We start from the raw sequence: 15,270 nt of genomic DNA, 5'->3' as shown, positions 1-15,270 counted from the left end.
GGGTGGGGGTGGCTGAGCGGGGTCATGGAAAGATGTGGTGCTCGATAAAAGAGGAGTTGGATGAGATGTAAAGAGTGTTCCCCACTGCTGCCAGAGCCCAGGTGGGCTCAGCCAGGAGCCATCAGCCTGGGCACGGGCAGAGAGCAGTGGAGGGTGCTCTGCTGAGGTGTGTGTGTGCTGAGAGTGGAGCAGAGCCCTGTCTGCCACCCTGGGGGCAGGAGGGGAGAGCCTTGCGGAATTCCCCCCCAGCACACGGTCACTGCTCCCTCTGAGAGGTGCTGAGCTCTCTCGCCAGCCAGACCCTTCCCTCGCATCCAGCCCTTCCCATCCTCGCGCTTGCTGCCTGCCGAGCCGGGAGAGCGGCTCCCCGAGCCCGTGGCTGCCAACTCGGCGGGTGATGCCGCGGAGTGAGGAGAGCAGGAACCAATTCCTTGAGGGGCCATCTCGGAGCCTTCCCCGGCTTTTCCTCCTGTCGCAGGGAGAAGTGCCCCTGCCCAAGTGGAATAAATTGGTACAGACCATTAGCAGGTCCTCCTCTGGCAGGGGGAGGCTGTCGGCACCGCTCTGGATACAAAGCAGCCAGCCACGCTCGGGCTCCTTCCTCCCGCATCCCGTTGGCCTCTTCCTCCTCCTCCTCCTCCTCCTCTCCTCCTCCCTGTTTGCCCGCTCCCTCCCTCTCTCACTCTCTTTCTTTCCCTCAACGCCACGCTGCAGAAGGCAGACCTGGGAGCCAGAGGTCCACGGAGGCAGAGGAGGAGGAGGAGGAGGAGGAGGAAGGAGCTCTCCGAGGCTGTTTCTGTGCGAGTGAAACGGGGAGGCAGAGAGGTGATGAAGGAGTGTCTCGGTTGCCGCCTGGATTAAGAAAGAATACATTAAAAAAAAACCAACCCAGAACCAAAAAAAACAGCAAACCACAAAACCGGACCCAACAAACGACGAAAAAGGGAGGAGAGAAGGAGGAGGAGGAGGAGGAGGTTGCTGGGGGAGCCCACTCCGATGGGCGAGCAGCCGCTTTGAATCGTGCCTCTGTTCCCAGGGATTAAAGCATGAATGGGAGCAGCTTCCCAGCCACGATGGAGAGAGAAGGCGGTTCAGGCTGTGGGAATAAGGTAACTCTTGCCTCTTGCAGGCGTTGCATGGCTGAGCTGAGCAGGACAGGCATCCTTTATGCACAGGGCTGGGTGTGTGGATGTGTGGATGCAGCGGGAGGGAGTGGGAGGCAGCAGGAGACACCCCAAGCGATTTTTCTACCCCTCCCGGCGTATTTAGAGAACGCAGCACGGGTCCCGCGGGCTGCAGTGCTGGGGGGCACTTTGTCCCCCCTTTTTGGGGCTGAGCACACCAAGCTGCTTTCCCTGGGGAGGGCTGGCCGGGCGATGGGGAACGTGCCCGTGTCTCACCTCCAGGAGCTCTGTGCTGCCAGCCTTGCCCTCGCAGCCCTGCCCCTGCCCCGGGGCTCCCCTCGGGCTCTCGGGAAGCTGCCTGGGCACCCCGATGGCCCTGCACCCTTCGAGACTGGCGGTGCATCCGTGCAGGAGGAGGGGAGGGAGGTGAGAGTTGCTCTTCCCTTCCCTTGGTCATCCTCTGCCTTTTCTTTGCAACAGAAAGGGATGGGATTTAGGAGGAGGGGGAACTGAAATCCCTTTCATTCGTGCCAGCAGCGGTGAGAGCCAACTTTGAGGCTGCTTAAAAGGAGAAGCTGTCCAAGTGCTAGCTTTTGGAGGAATAGGAGATGGCTGAGCAATGCCAGAGTGATCTCTGTGCCGTATTATGTTGTGGGAGTGGGTGGGGATGAAAAATAGTGACTGTGGAGGAGCAAGTCCGTGGTGATCAATTAAGCTGCCCACAAATGGTGCTTTCCTGTTCCCTGCTGGGCCTCTCTCTGACTCTGTTCCTGGGTCTCTGACCGTGAAAGCCCAAATTTCTCTTGGTCAGACCAGAAAGCACAACTCCAAATAGTGCTGGGAGGTGGCTTAGCCCAGGTGTTTGGGGAAGCACTGAGGAGATCCTGATGTTTACAGCTGTGGAGCCCATATCCAGTTATTCCCAGCAAGCAGAGGTCTTGGCTGGCCATCCCTCAATATCTTTGGCAGGATCTTGCTGCTGCAACATCCATTTGTTCCGTGCTATCTGTCACATCCCCCTTCCTCCCCTTCCCTTCAGGGACTTCTTGATGGGTCTTAGGAAGCCTTTGCTTTAAAATTAAATAATGACATGTCACAGAAGTCCCCACTTGTGTGCACACAGTGCAGAAAGTCACGAACCCCTGTGTGCAGACAATTGCTGTAAGAGCTTGTAGGAACATTTAAGGAGCTCGTGGTCCAGTGTTATGGACTGGCAGAGACTTTGGAATCTGTTCCATGGATCTGTACATCCTTGTCTGAATTGTTGGTGTCCCTGAACATCTGCCTCAGTGAATGAATTGACTCGTCTGGAAGTCAGTTCTGCAAGACTTGCCTGGAAGGTTGCAGTGGTTGAGATTTCTTGGCTTTACCTGACAGGGATGGGATTGAAAAGGTGGGGGGAAAATGGAGGCACTCGGGAAAAGAGGGTAAAATATCTTCTTTCTGTGTCAGCCTCAAAGCACTGAGGAATATGGATGTTCTGCTGAAGGATCTGAGTACTTAGTGAAAAAGAAAGATATTTCTCCCAGCAGGGTGAATTCTGTGACAGGGACCAAGAGCTTTGAAAAAAGGCTAAAGCCAGCAGGACAGTGGGTGCTACAAGAATGGGGAGGTAGCTGATCAAACATTTTATTTTCCTGGTTGAGTATATTTATGGGTGTAGGAAAGACAGAGGAAGAAACATGAAATTGGTGATGTTGGCTCTGAGTACTTTCCCATTCCATACAGCTGAGTTATAAATCCCACCCTTCAAGCCATTCCTAGGGAAACACTATTGGATGCTCTGGCAGAGCACTGGGAACTTGGAGTCAACAGTGAGAGCTGGGTCCCTCCAAACCACGCTGACCCGAGGAAGGTGCAGAAAAAGGGCTTCAAGTTTTGTGTCATTTTGATTCCCTGGGGCAGAAAAGCCAGAGGGAATCCATAAAGGGCTCTTTCCACGTGCATGTGTCAGCAAGGAGGAGAAGGGGGAGACCTTTCCCACTTGTGAGTTGGCTTCTCAAAGTTTCCTGACCCTTCAAGGTGGCTCATAGTGGAGAGTGGACACAAAGGGGGGGTGGTGGCCCAGCCCTGGAGGGGACTGTCACCTCGTGCATGCCACAGGCTGCCACAGTGCCACTGGGGTCAGGGATCTGTTCTCCTGTGGCTTTGTCCTCAGCAGGGCAGTGTCTACAGAGCTCCAGCCTCAGGGATGCTGGATTTGCTCCTTCCTCCCCTGACCTGCTCTGCTGTTCTGCATCTTTCTGTTTTTTCTGTGCAACTCTGCACCTTCTGAGGGAAGGAGAGCAGTGAGTGCCTCTGATGTGCAGGGCTGGTTGGTTTTCAGCAGGTTACCCACACTGCATCCTCCTGGCAAACCACTGCTCTAGCTGGGAGATCTGGTCTAAGCCCACCAGGAAACCTTCCAGTCCCACAGTGTGAGCACAGATTGCAAAGCTGGCTGCTCCATGGCAAAATATAATGCTTTCTGAAAGCAAAACAGAGCTATCTGCCCTTTTCATCTTTTGCAGCACCCTCCTGTTGCCACAGCAGAAGCCTTGGGAGATGAAAAGAACTGTCTTCGAAGGGACACCAGGGCAAAATTCATTTTTCACTGCTTTTTTGCAGACTTGCCTTTTGCCATGCTTTTGCTCTGTCCTGCCCTTGTTCTATTTGTAGTGGCTCAAAAAAAAAAAAAAATTTGTGCAAAAGCAGTTTTTTCCTCCTTCAAACAAAACCCAGTGGGCAGATTTGAATCCAGAGGAGGACAGGACGTGGTCCTTTCTTGCACTGCTGTGCATTTTGTCATGCAGGGATGAGCAGTGCCAGAGGCTGCCTGGCTTCCAGGATCCCTGACACTTCTGGGGACACAGCAGGCCTTGCTCAGCATCTTTCTCTGGGGGTCATGCCCTCTGTGGCTCTCTCACCCTCCCCTCTTCCTGCAGCCCTCTGTGGCATGCAGGAGCCTGGAGAAGTTAGGTGGGCTGTAGCTGTAAGTCTGGTTTGGCTGGAGGTGCATTTGGTGTGGCTTCAACCCCCCCCCAAAGGCAAAGCACCCTCTGGCAGCAATGTCACTGCAAGGGCCTCTGCACTGGCTGTCTCAGGGGTTATTTTGCTCTGTAACATGTTGTCTTTGCTTGTGAACCAGTTACCTACCAGTGTTTTGCTTCTCTGGTGGCAGGAGAAGGGAGCTCTGCCAAGCACCAGGTGTGAAGAGCGAGGATGGATCCTCCCTCGATCCCCAACTGTCTGTGTTGGGGTTGGCAAGTTGGCACCAGGGCTGGATTCACCTTCAGAAGCTCGTGGGGGCTTTGCTGAGCAGAGATCACAGGGTGTGGCCCCTAATTAATCTCCATATCCTGATCTAGACACGTGGACCACGCCCAAGTGCTCTAAGTAACACAGCACATTAGTCACTATGGAATATATCCTCCTACAGCTTTAATGGGAACTCCAAACCTCCAGGGAACTGGGAGCTTGGGGAGAGAACTGAGAACAGTTCACAGTGCTAGGGAGCAGATCCTGGTCTCTCACAGTGCTTTTCCCACAGATTTCACCAGTTTATCCCTCCTCCTGTTCTTGTCCCTCGCCCTCGGTGGGCGTGTTGGTTTTCCCAAGAGGAATTTTCCGAGGCAGGTCGTTGACAGGCTCATAAAATGATCCCTGTGCAGGAGAACACCTTGTGGGTACCTGTGCTGGGCTGGGAGCTCACACAGGCAGCTTTGCACAGCCGTGTTTTCCATCCTGGCCACACAAGGGTGTGTTCCACACTTCCTTGGCAGTGTGTGTTCTCCCTCAGTGTAGTTCCACACTCCCTCTGTGTCTGCTCCTGCCTGGGTGTCTTTAAGCACAGAGCCTTTAAGTAATTTTCCAGCTGCAGTGGTCCCCCAGAAATCCCTCCAGCTCTCCTATCCATGGGGAACACCATGTGATATGCCTGGCAGTGACAGCAGAATAAATAGGAAATGCTCAAGATCCCCCTCCTGCCTGGATCTGAGCTGTTTTCCTAAAGCCAGGACAAGAGCTAAGCTTCTGTATAAGGCTTTTTCTACTGTTCCTTAAGAGCAGTGGAGAGGGAATTGAAAGCTGTGGCTCAGAGAGAGAAGTCTGCTTACCCCCAAAAGGTGGGAAACCCTTTGCTTAAGTGTTCTGTTACTGTGTAGTAAAGAAAAATAGGCATTTCCAGGCTGCAGCTCATCTCATCCAAGGGCATTCCTCTAAAACAGGCCAAATAAACTCTCTCTTGTTGCTTGCAAAAAGAATATAGGAAGCAAACTCTGCTGTGAGGATCTGCCTACACCTGTGGCCCTGCAGGGAGCTCGTGGATAATGAGACACACTTCACCCTCTGACAGGAGAAGGGGCCATGGGATTTGTCTCAGTTGCCCTCCTGGACATCATTCTGCAGGTTCCTCTGCAGGTTTGGCACCTGAAAGGCAAAAAAAAAAAAAAAGGCTAATCCAGAAGAAATACCTTGAGTTTGCCTCACCTTCCATTCAACTGGAGAGAGGCCAGGAGCAAAAGGATGGATGCAGAGGCTCTGCTCTGGATTTCATGAATGGATGAATATAGAGATGCAAGTGGGGATTTTGAGGGGATTTGGAAGCCTGCTCCAGGATTTGTCTGGCACACAGAGCATTTATAATGCTCCCAGCATTATGATAACATAATGCCAGTGTGGTTTGGGGCCCTCTCCAGCTCTCAGTGGATAGAAACCATCACTCCTGTCGCCACCAGTAGGACTGGGATCCCACTTTGATAAGCCCAAACTCTTGTCCTGGTGGCACAAAGCAAGGCTGAGATGCCCTTGTGTGCTGCTGTGGTTGTGTGTGTGTGGGGGTGCTCAGCAAGTGTGGCAGTGGGGTGGGTGTCTGGGTCACCTCCCCCTGGACTTGGCTGGAAATTCCACCTTGGTGCTGAAGTGTTCTGGCTGAACTCCTTAGATGTCATCCTTTGTGTTCTCCCCCTGTTGAGCAGCTTCTACAGCTGGAGAAGAAATGTGTACCAATACATTTATCTTCACAGAGGAGGCTTCTCAGGGAACCAGCAAAACCCAGCAAATGCTGGGCAGTGACACTGCTCTGGCCACGTGGGACTAAACTAGATGGTCTTTTATGATTATTCCGTTTGAATCCCATAGACTGTGACACAGAGTAAACCTGGAGCTGTGCTGGGACACTGACCACCCTGCAGTGCTTCTGCCTGGGGCATCCAAGTGAGCTTTTTCCAGCTTCAGCTCACATCAGCCACACCAACATCGTGCCACCCACAGTCCTGGGGGAGGACTCAGTGCTGTAGGACCACTGTCCCGAGGCCTTCAGCCCATCCCTGCCCAGGAGAAGCACATCAGAGCCTTGTTCTAGTTTTGAGTGCTCCAGTGCAGGATTTTGGGTCTCTTTTGTGGCGTGCACCACTGTGCTTTGCTCCCTTTTGGAAGGGCTGTGGGTGCTCTCAGTGCAGTGAGAGACACACCGAGCCTGTTGTGTTCCCTCCTGCCTCCTCCTCCCGTGCCTGCCCAGCCAGTGTTTGTCACCAGCACAGGAGCAGCACTTCTGGAAGGAATTTCTGTGTGTGTAGATGAGGGGCAATGCTGAGAGAAATCCTTCCCACTGTTTCATTGGGCACAGCAGCCACCCCCCAACCCAGAGCAGTGATTGCTGCCCTGAACAGTCCTCACTGCCCCATTGGGATTCACTGAGTGGAAGGGAAGCAGAACTTTGCTGGTGTGTGTGACCCTTGTGTTCCTGCTGGGGCTGGATGCCTGCCTGGTGTGTGAACAACTCTGCTGGGGCCTCTGACATCGTGTTAAATGTCACTGTCCCCTGTGGGCACCATGGCACTGCCCGTGCCCTCCTTGCCCTGCCATCCCTCTGTCCTTGGGGGGAACTGTAGCCACGAGCCCAAGGGGAAGGCTGGAGTTTGTGGAGTGTGCAGGAGGTGAGTGCTCCTGTGCCGTGGCCATTAACGAGGTACATTAAGCAGATGATGAGGGAGAGGCCTGACAGGGTTGTTAACTCCTGTCCCTCACCAGAACAAAGCTGTAAATCCCTCCCGAGGGATCCAAGCCAGGGCAGATCTGCACTCATTCCCTTTGAGTCCAGGCTGGGAAAAGAGTATCTTCAGAAGGAATTCTGTCAGAGCCTGGTGCAGTACCTGGAGCCTTTTTTGGCTCGTGAATAACTTGATATTTCTCCTGAATAATAGATGCACATGATGGATGCTGAGAGGCAGATGTAAGAGTGGGCTGGGTCTCTGAAGGAGGGGGTGAGACATAGGGAATGAGGCAGTCCTGGACTGAACTGGGAGCTTGCTGGGTGCTGGAGAACTGGCAGGGATGGTGTTTGGATGTAAATCTGCATGACTGAGGCAGAGAGGGTGCCTGTTTGGTCTTTTCATGTCTCCTGTGATCAGTAGGAGTATAGAAGTATATAGGTAAGGACATTATATATACTACAGCACTGCCCAGCCCAGGCCTCAGGGCTGGGGAAGGTTAATATTTGTGATGATGCCATTCCTCTGCTTCCACGAGGGGCTTCCTGTGACTGTGGGGATGTGGGGAGAATGGTGCTGTGATTAAATCCCAGCACAGTTTATGGTCGGGGTCAGTGACCTGTGTCTGCCAGGGCACGTGGGCAGGTTTGGGGCAGCACAAAGAGGCTGCACCCCGAGAGCTGGGGCTTTTTTTGGGAGGCACTGGCTGTGCTCAGATCAGCAGGATGCTCTCAGATGCTGCCTCACGCCGTGGCACTGAGAGGCAGCCTCCTGCTTCCTTGAGAGACAGCTTTCACCTGACTTTCTAGTGGCACGTTTTGCTTCTAATTTGGGAGAGAGAAGTCTAATCTGGCACAAGCCTGCCACCCTTGAAAGGCTGCCAGCCAGTTTATGGCACTCTGTGTCTGCCTGCTCCCTCCAGCCCCGGGGAGCTGCAGGAATGTTCTCTCCTGCCATGCTCAGCTCCTGGGGAAGCTGCAGGGATGCAGTGCTCCAGGAGAGGCTGCTTTGGCTGTGTGATGTGGGCTTGCAGGGACATTCAAAGGTTCGTTCAGACGGGCTGTGATCCACTTGGATAAACGGCAGCTGGTTATGGAGATTAGAGCTACAGAAGTCACTGCTAATGAATAATTCCTCCAGTGTCTTTCTTACAATAGCGGCACATTCACGAGGCGTGACTCCAACATATTCATCTTCCCGGAGCGTGCAGCTCCTGGAATGACCTTCTGGGAGGTTTTGGATGTATCTGTTTCTGTTTGTCAGCTCGAGGAGCATTGTTTCTGGCACGATTTTTACCGGGGGGGGGGAAAAAACTGTGAGTGCTAAAACGGGGAGCATCGAAAAGATGGGTTGAAATGTGAGTGGCCAGGATGGGGACCAGGACAACTCTGAGACTGAGAAGCAATATGAGGAGAGTTCAACTCGTTCTGGGGTGGCTCAGTTTGAAGTCTCATCTGCCTTAGAGTTAGGTGCTTTAAGTTATTAGTTACTTTATTCTCCCCAGTGCAAGCAGCCAGTGTTCAGAGACGAGCATTGAGAAGGGGCCTGGCTAACGCTGAATAAAATTACTCTGAGATGAATCCCTTGGCAGCAAGGTGGAGCTGGCTGGATCCTGGAGGTACAGGTACTGTCTCTGCCTTGAGCCTGGCAGGCCAGCCTCAGGAAGAAGGAAAAATGGCAACAAAAGGTGCCTTTCTATAAATAAAGCCCAAAGGATGGGCGGAGGGGGAGCTGCTTATTTCTTCCCATTGTGGAGGAGTGACTATCCATGGCACTGGGAGGATAGTGGGATTATTGTTAGGAGCTGACCTCAGGAGAGCATTACACACCATAAACCTCTTGCTGCCGAATCCTTTTGGGGTTTTGCACCAGCAGGGCACACGTGTGGAAGGGGATTTGACCTTTGGAGCAGGAGGACCTGAGCTCTTTCCCTGTCCCTTGGCTTTGGGAAATTTGGCAGCTTTGAGGCCTCGGTGGCAAAGGATTTGTGGCAATCCTCTGGAGCTGTCACCCCCCCCACACCTCCTTTCTTCCTCCAATTTATCTTTTAATAATGCTGCCAACATTATTTCTCGTGGCTGCCTCGTGTGCTCTGTGCCCTCCCTGACAAGTCCTTTTTGTCTCACCCAGGCAGCTCCTTCCAGAACACTCCAAAGGGGAGAGGCTCAGGCTGCTGAAGTTAATAACTTTCCCTACAGCCTGACTCACTCTGTTACAGAGCAAAGTGTGAACTCTGCAGCAATCTGGGGCTGAGACCCAGGTCTGAAGGGAAAAGGAGTTGTGGAGTAGGTGAGTCCCAGCACTGGGGTTGGGATCAGCACATGCCCCACTCTGCTGCTGACACCATGGGGCACCTTGGGCTTGTAAACCTTGGGATGCTTCCCAAAGCAGTGTTACATGGGGTGGCTGTGGGAAAATGGAGGATATGGGAGGCCAGGGAAACCTGCTCCAAAGGGAGCCTGAGGAGGAGGCAGAATGAAAGTGTCCTGGCTCTGCACTGAGAAACCAGCACGTTCAGAGAGGCTGAGAGAGAGAATTCCCCTCCTTTTTGTCAACGTGACAGGGACTGGGAGGACCAGGTGTGCTGAGATGTCCTCACTGATGTGCCACAGCCCCCATTTTCATAGCCTGCATCCTGCATTTCTCATGAAGCCCCAGTCCCTCGAGCTGCAAAAAGGCTTTAGGGCCACATGCAGCACTTGGAGTCCAGGTACCAGTGGTTCCTCCCTCTCTGTCTCAACCATCCTTTCTCTTCTGGCTCCTTATCAACTGAGTCAATGAGTTTAGTAACTCATGTTTTCAAAGATTAGTCATCTCTGGGAATGACATTTGAAAGACTGACAGCTCCAATCAAATCACAAGGGCTGCCCTTGTGCTTGAAGATATTTGTTAAATTAAAAAAAAAAAAAGGTAAAATCAACCTGACAAATTAAGTGTTGTACCTTGAGATACAGCCAAGGGAACTACAGATGTGGCCTTAGTCACTCGAGGAAGCTGCCAGGCTGCCAGTGTGGGGATTGGAAGGGAGTGTGGGGGGTCTGTGCTGCAGCTCTGGCGATGCTCTCCTACCCCTGCTCCCTCCTTGGGCAAGGGATGGCCTGCTCTCCCTCTCTGCCGTGCAAGGTTGGTGACAGTCATAATAATAACGAGGTAATTTGCCTGGTTGATTTGAGATGCATCATAATTACTGCGTGATTACAATATTCTTAGAGCAGCCATTACAAAACCCTCCAGTTTCTCTGAGCTCCCCAAGGGCTCGCCTTGCACCTCACCTTGCAGGTAAAACCCTGCAAGGGAGTCTGTGTGTCCCTCAGCCACATCTGCAGCTCTGTCTGGGCGTGGTGCCGTGTGTGTGCTCCCACTCGGAGATCAGAGTTCCCCCGTGCTGAGACACCCTGCACATCACAGGGAACATTTTCATGTGTCCCAAGTGGTTTGGCCAAGCAGGTCAAGCTTTTGCAAGTGCTGAGGGTGCTCTTGGGGAGGGCAGGGGCTGGGGAGTGGTGCTGGGGGGGAGCCTGTGGGTGCCTGTCCTCCTGTGAGACCTCGTGTCCGCTGCTCTTCGGAGCTGGGCTGTGAAACCATTGGCTTCGTTCTGCCTCCAGCTTTTTTGGCTTCTCCCTTCCTTATTCAGAAGATCTGGGATGGGTTTGGCCCTTGGGTGGTTCTAAAATTAGGAGAAATGACCTTCCCCAGGCACGCAATCCAGGCCATGGGATGAGTTGTGCTTTGCCAGCACCTCGGGCATCAGTGCTTGTGCCACTGCTGTGTTTAACCTGTGAGCTGCTGGAGCCTCGTGATTCCTGGCCAAAAGTAGGCAGCTATTTCCATCTCACCTCTAGAGCAAGATGAGGTGCAGGTGAGCCAAAATAATTTAGCCACAGGGAAGCCAGAGTCAGAAGCAGGCTTGGATTGGAAGCTGGACAAATGGGTGCATTTAGCCTGTGCCTTTCCCACTGAGAGCCAAATCCTATTTCCTTGGGCAATGCTGGAATAGCTCTGGGTTTATTGGATTGGCATATGGGGGTTTTAGGCTGGTAGAAGAAAAGAAATGGTTCCCTGCCAAATGCCTCTCAGGGCCTGTTATCCTGACATGTCAAAGGTTCCCAGGCAGGCAAAAGCCTCTGTGTTCATTGGGAGGTGAGGGAAGAAGGATGAGAGCCCTGTGTGCTCCCTTTGAGCAGGCACAGCAGGGCCAGGACACCCTGCCAAAATTTGGGAGGGACCAGAAATTCAAAGGGAGACAGTTTTTAAATGACCTTCCTGTTCCCAAGAAGGTTGTGTAGGTTTGTGGCTGCACTAATGGACTGCGAGCAGGGATTGATTGTGTTGCAACTGCTGAATTATAGTTGGGCATCTGCTTAATCATCCCAGATCCCCCCCACTTCCCTTTCCACGCTATAGCATCAAAGAATCAATGTTAATTCCTCAGTCCCATTAGTGACTTTTGCAGAGGTCACAGGCTATCAGGCTCTCTGTGCCCTGTTTGACCACCCAGCGCTGAGCAGGGATCAGGATTTGAGCCTCATCCCTTTGAAAAAAGCTGTTTAACAGGGATGGGAGCTGGGAATTTTCTCTGTAGGCTGATGTCATGGTTGTGGCTGATTTCTTGACCAAGTGCTAAGCAGGGAGCTGAGAGCTCTGAGTGCCAGGCTGCAGCTTTGCTGAATCTGTCCCATGAAGCCACAGGAGAGAGAACCTGCAGGAAATACTCCTGTGACTCAGGGAATGGCACTGCTGCTGTGACATAAATCTATTTCTGCAGCGTTGGGGTGTGCTGTGAGGCTGGAGGGTTTGTTGCCTGGGCAGCAGCTAACGAGGCTCAGGCTGCTGGAGTAGGTGCAGCAGTTAACCCTGGAGCCCTGGCCCTGCCTGGCTGTCTGCAGTGCAAAGGTGCTCTGCAATAAGGCAGAAATTTATATGGGAATTTATAGCCCAGAAGCTCCTCAGCTCAAATTCCCTGCGTGGCTGCTCCGAGCGCCTCTGAAATCCAGAGCAACCCAAGCCAGGCTTCCTGAGCTGCCTGGTGAGCAGCACGTGCTGCAAGTGATGTTGGGAGGAGTGTGGAGGAGCTGAGGGGTGGGAATTCAGGAGCACTCTGAGCAGGAGCTGTGCTCCCACAGCAAGGGGTGCTCTTGGCTGCCTGTCCAGAGCACCTCCCAGCCTGCACATGGACACGCTGTCCAGCAGCTCTGAGAACAGCTCCTGCAAAGCAGTTCATCCTTCAGCACTGTCTTCAGGGACCTGTGCCTGCAGCAGCTTTTGTTTTCAGAAGTAATGGAGAATTTGGATGCCTGCGTGTTTTTTTTTCCCCCAGCCTTCAAAGAAAACACCTCTAAGATACTTGATGTTTGTTATTACAAAAAAAGAAAAATCGTGCTTTTGAAAACTAAATCCCCTTTTAAGGTGTTTAGAGAGCCCAGTCGTGGCTTGCTGTGGTGGGAGAGGGTGAGCTTGCTCATAGCTCTGCAAGGCTTCTTTTTTCCCCTTTCTTTTATGTGTTAGAATCAGGTTATTAATAACTCTTTTTAAATAGAGCAGGATTTATTTTCTTCCAGGGGTAGGGAAGAGCTCAGTAATTAAAAGTAAGTGCTGATGGCAGGTATAGAGTTGGTGATGCTGAAAGGTCTGTGCCCTGCCCTGCTGTGCTTCTTCCCCTGCCTCATGTCAAGAGACAACAGTGTGTGGGAGGAGAGCAGCCTCATCTCCAGGTCTGGAATTGGGAACACTGGGAACTGGGAGATAATTAGGGCTTACTGGGCACAGCTCTTCATGTTTGATGATCACATTTGTGAACTTTCCCAGGTGCCAGTGTAAGGAGAGGCAGCTCCTGGTGTATCCCACCAGCCCAGGGCTCCAGATGCACCCACAGAATCCTTCACCCTTAGTTCAGAGAGTGTGTAAAAGCCTACAGCTTCTCTCAACCACCACCAAAAGCTGTGAAGTGGTGATGTAATCCTTGCTACAGCATTAGTGAGCATCACAGTCTGCCTTCCCCAGCCGTGTCCCTTCTTTCATCACCCTGCTCTGTTGTACTTGTTTGACTTGTTCCTTGGGTGGAGAGAGAAGGAAAAGTCCACAGGGGGCCTGGTGGTAGCTTGGCATGTTTGGCTCAGTAATTCAGCCTTGCAGATCCTGAAACAGTGCTGTTTGCTGGCCTGCTGGTTGGAAGGGTGAGGCCTGGTGCTTTGGAAAAGTGAGACTTGGTTGTTGTGACCCCTTATGGGAGGCATCACATGGCAGCACGTGTCTTCCAACCCTTTGGACAAAGCATATGCAAAGCCTATTATGGAGCTGTGGAATTTAGCCCAATCACGTTGAAATTGGGTCATCCTTTGTTAGTGTCACTTTTCAAAGTCTCTGGAAGTCAGCGGTGCACAAAACACTCAGTGCAGTGCAGCCCACAGAGGTGGAAACAGGGAGCCTGGGAATGTGTGTGATCCTGACAGTGCTGATGTGAGCTGAGCTGAGCAGAGGGGACAACTCCAGGTATCGTTGTGTCACCAGCTGAGGAGGCTTGATGGAGAAGCCCTTGGATGAGCTAATTGTTGGAGCATTCTTTTCCCAGCCCTCATTCAGCATTCACCCACGAGCAACCTTAAAATCCACCAACTTTCCTCTAAGAAAAACAACTCCCAGTTGCCTTTCTATTTTGGAAGTGGGCTGTAAGTCAAACAGCTTTTCATCTTGATAGAGATGCTTTTTAAAAACCATGTGCGAAGCGCAGCCGTTTGTCAAGAAGGATTGGGTGCTCTAGATGCTTTCTCATCCAAGACCTGAGTCAACCCACAGCTTTCCTGGCTGGAGAGAGCCCTGCCAATCCAGACTGGCAGACCAGGGCACACTCTGGAAGCAGAAAGGGCAGAGCTGCCCCTGTGAGTGACAGCATTCCCTGGTCAGACTCTCCCGGACGTCAAGGATCCACATCAGCCTCTGTTGCCAAGTGCTTGACACATTTTGTCCTTCTGCTTTGTTTATCACAGTAAGATTGCAAAGCCCAGGTTCAGCCCTTTCCAAAATCACTTAATAAAAGGACTCCATCCTTGGAAAAGACCCCTGTGTGACTTTGGAGCAACAAAGAAAGGAAGTGCTGTGCCTGTAGCTGAGGATCTTGGAGAAATCCGTGGCAGCACTTGGGCACTGTGGTGATGATTGCAGTGTAAGAACCTGTACAGGAAAACAAACACATTTAGGACAAGGAATCAGATCTTTTAAAGCTTTACGAGAAGATGTGCCTTGCTGTTGGAAGCAGTGAAATCTCAGGACTAGGTAGTGTAGCAGCATAAGAGCAGTGCCATCACATCTCCTGTCCTGTTTCTAACATGGGGGGGAAGATTAATCTGGAGAAGAGAAAGTTTCTGATGCTTATTAAAATTTGGCTGAAGCTCTGAAACTCAAGGGTTTATATGTTTTCCAAACTAGTGGGAGGTTCATTCTAATTCTGGATATGCAGTTTATTCACATACACAACTAATCCTTTTCCGAATCCTGTTAAGTTCTTGTTCTTCTTAGTATCCTGTGGCAATAAGTTCCAGAAGCTAATTGTGCTTGTGTTGAGCTCTCTTGATCCACTTTACTCATGCTTGCTTTAAAATTTGAGTGTTGTTCTGAGAAGCTTGGTTAATATTCTTTTTTTTTTGCTGTGAGATAATCTGTGTTCTTGATCCCATTTGCTGCAACGGGGCTCAGGGGCTCGGGGCTGGAGGGGGAGAACAGGTCAGGTTTTGCCTCAGCTGTTGCAAAGTTGGGGAAATTCCGTGCCTCAGTTTCTGTAACAGCTTGGAAAGCACAAGGAGTGAGCCTGTGTAGGCAGCCAAGGCAAGTGCAGGGTTTGGAGGTGAAGCTGGACAAAAACCTTGAGTGAAAAAACAGCCTCCTAAAACTGAGCTTCCTTACCAGGCTTTTTCCAATATTTCTGAATTTCTTAAAGAAGGAGAAGAGGAGAATGCATTATTTCTCCTAATTCTGGCCATAGGAATTATTTTAATTTTTCAAAAGGAAGAAAACGTGCTGGATGAAGAGACCATGCAAACCCTCACGCTCCATCACAGGCCTGGGCTGCGTTGGCTCCACAGTTTTAATTCCAGTGATGAATCCGGGTCTCCTCCAGCTGGAAGATTGCAAACAGTGGTCTGAACCATTTCTGGATGGTTCTCCCTCCCTTTGTTGACTTGCAG

The 15,270-nt window shown here is 51.7% G+C and overlaps 1 protein-coding gene across 7 annotated transcripts in view; it reads left to right on the top strand.

Annotated features, from left to right (window-relative positions):
* Positions 1-15,270, top strand: part of B3GAT1 (beta-1,3-glucuronyltransferase 1) — a 112,992-nt gene that overhangs the window by 75,840 nt on the left and 21,882 nt on the right. For 2 of the 7 annotated variants that reach the window (XM_051812276.1, XM_051812274.1), the window contains exon 1: positions 529-1,109. The exons of 1 other annotated variant lie outside the window; for it this stretch is intronic. The gene's annotated coding sequence lies outside the window, so the exon portion shown is untranslated. Of the gene's footprint in view, positions 1-527; positions 1,110-15,270 lie in introns of those variants that run through there. 4 more of the 7 variants (XM_051812269.1, XM_051812273.1, XM_051812270.1 and 1 more) reach the window with 3 other exon arrangements.

The sequence above is a fragment of the Manacus candei genome, unplaced genomic scaffold (assembly GCF_025592945.1).
Source record: "Manacus candei isolate 608988 ecotype Guabito, Panama unplaced genomic scaffold, ASM2559294v1 h1tg000086l, whole genome shotgun sequence".
NCBI classification, from domain to species: Eukaryota; Metazoa; Chordata; class Aves; order Passeriformes; family Pipridae; genus Manacus; species Manacus candei.
Note: the sequence above shows the minus strand (reverse complement) of the source record. Positions and strands in the feature narration are given on the sequence as shown.